Source organism: Limulus polyphemus, unplaced genomic scaffold (genome assembly GCF_000517525.1).
Source record: "Limulus polyphemus unplaced genomic scaffold, Limulus_polyphemus-2.1.2 Scaffold3339, whole genome shotgun sequence".
Lineage (NCBI taxonomy): Eukaryota > Metazoa > Arthropoda > Merostomata > Xiphosura > Limulidae > Limulus > Limulus polyphemus.
This window is the reverse complement of record NW_013668949.1, coordinates 11563-14199: the sequence shown is the minus strand read 5'-3', so window position 1 is coordinate 14199 and position 2637 is coordinate 11563. Positions and strand designations below refer to the sequence as shown.

Genomic DNA, 2637 nt, shown 5'->3' with positions numbered 1-2637 from the left:
ACTGTATGTCTTTCAGTTTATACAGTGCTTGAATGAAAATTTTGAAGTCCTGGTATGAAACCTATTTGTCATGTAGCCCATATGGTGGTATATTAATAGACATTAGTATATAGCCATCTCAATAACATCTGCAACATGAGGATCATGCATATAGTAACTATTACCTCTGACATTTTCAGAAAAATCCAAGTACCAAAACAAAAGCTCTTAATTGTCTTAACTGTCACATCCAAATTACAAATTTAATTTTAGTATCTTAAGTATCAAATTTTATATGTTTTATAATTTTCCTAAGTAAAGTGATAACAGTCAATTGACCTGGACATTAAGAAAAAATACTTTGTTTTCAAGTTCCTAGGTTATGTGATGAAACCCTCAGTAATGTCTCACCAGGTCTAACTGTTAGTGTTACTAAGCAAGCTGTAATAATAATTATATTACTCAGTTAGTAACCAGAAATACTAATATTAAGAAGTATTACTATTAGCATAAAAATTCCCAGTGTTCCTTACAGTTACACTTAGATTTACAAATTACATTATCACTCAACATTTCATGGGATTGGGAAAAGAAATTCATCATTTCTCTTTTTTCTTCAAATTTAATGTAATACAAAACTTTCTTTTCAACTTCCTAAATGAATAAATAACTCTATTAAACGAATATCTAGTTGATATTGTTTAAAAAATACTATTCAAAAATTATAAAGTATATTAACGTTAAGCCTAACCTAGTTATCAGCTCAATAACTGTGTAATTTAAAATTCATAAACTGTTATATAGTACTATTAGTGTTACTACTAGTGTTTACTGTAACTATTACTAATATCAGCATTAAGTATTTTCGTTTTACTTAATTACTATTAGATATTCGTAGTACTTTATATGAAAAAAATAAACAACAACAACCTTTTACCTCTATAAAAGTCATGTTAATAGATACGCGTACACATAAGTTAATATTTTAAAATTTGAAACACCACTGCTGGAACGAGAATATTAAACTTCAATTCTCTTCCATAGATACGTAACCTCACACTCTTAACTCTCGAGTCTATCGCTTAAGAACTAAATTTCGCATGGCATTCTACATACTATTTGGCGAAGGATGAAAAGTTAAAGAATGTCAATTAAATATTTTTGATATACGGAAAATAAACTTCAAGATGTCATTAATGACCTTTTGTTGTCTACATCGCCTGAAAATTATCATCATAAAAATTTCTGTACATAAAAGAATTAAAATAAAAGTTAAATACTTTTTAATTAACAAAAGTTTACGAAAGCAATTTGTAGTATACTTACCAAAGAATAAGACTGTTGCTTTAAAAATATATACGTTAATATTATAAAATAAATCAACTTAATATAATAAAATAGCTGAAAACGAGGTTACCATATTTCAAAAAGGATATTTTGATTGTTTTTTGTTGTTTTTTTTTTGTTGTTGTTGTTGTTCATTTTCTCAGCTTCTATTTTTCCTTGGTAAGTTTATTTCAAATGCAACTGCGCGCCCTTCTGTGACCGGAACTTTGGTAATTTAGTGAGTTCAACACCTGTGGGCGGGCATATTGCAGATAACCCACAATGAAGCTTTTCACTTAAGAATGAACAAACAAACAAACAGAAGTTGGGGCTGGACATGACTGTGAGAGGATTCATGGCACGCACACCACTATTGAGAAAAACTTGTTCATGTTCTATGCTTTGGGTCCTTGGATGTGCTAAAAGAGTGACGGTTAATCCCACTCTCCCGTCAGACAAAGGTAGCCCAAAAATAGGCAGCGAATACTGGTGATTAGCTGTCTTACTTATAATCCATTAGCTTAGAATTAGGAACGTTAGTCTGCAGATACTCATTGTGTTTGAGCAAACATTCTAAACAAACAAACAAGCATGCAACCAGCTACCAAATGAGGTTGCAGCTAGAAACCTAGATGAAAAATAAAGTTTTAATAAGAAATGAGTTGTAATTTGAAGTTACAGTGCGCTTCAATTTGTTTTTTACTCAACTTAACTTCTATGATGTTATTGTTTTGGTATGCTTCATACTTCCATTTTCTTAATACATATAGAACAACAAATATACTGATTTTGAGAAAAGTATGCAGAAATATAAAAAACAATATCATTGTAGAATACCACAAAAGTTTTAAATAATTTAAAATGACCAAAGTATACAATAGAAGTAATCCCTTTTCCGCTTAACATTTCTTGACAAATACGTTGTGCTCTTATAGAATTTTCATGCAAAGCTGCATAAAAGGCTATCTGTATGCGGTATATCTAGGTAAACTGAATTTATTTAATTAAGAGCAGTGAGATAAATTTGCAGAATAACAAAAGATTTGATTAAGACCCATACCAGGAATAATGCTGAATGGCTGAATAATTCAGTCGTGAGAAAGAACGAAATAAAGATGGCGGACACAGAGTGAACTATGAAATGAACAATCTTTATTAATATCACACTTAATACAATCACAGTGTGTGTATATTGTTGCGTCATCGAGTCACATGACTACTGTGACGCAACGTTTCTAGAACTATCATGTACTTTGGCGAATGTTCTACTTCTTACTAGATATAGGGTAGGCTGGTATATAAAAGAGGAGAGGTAATGTGTGGATAGATAGT

The 2637-nt window shown here is 30.6% G+C and overlaps 1 protein-coding gene across 2 annotated transcripts in view; it reads right to left on the bottom strand.

Moving 5' to 3' along the window:
* The window catches only part of LOC106469176 (islet cell autoantigen 1-like), a 105622-nt gene extending 104536 nt beyond the window's left edge, over positions 1-1086 (bottom strand). Inside the window, exon 1 of one of the 2 annotated variants that reach the window (XM_022397614.1) lies at positions 917-1086. The gene's annotated coding sequence lies outside the window, so the exon portion shown is untranslated. The remainder of the gene's footprint in view (positions 1-916) is intronic. The other variant, XM_013929641.2, reaches the window with a different exon arrangement.
* Between the last annotated feature and the right edge of the window lie 1551 nt (positions 1087-2637).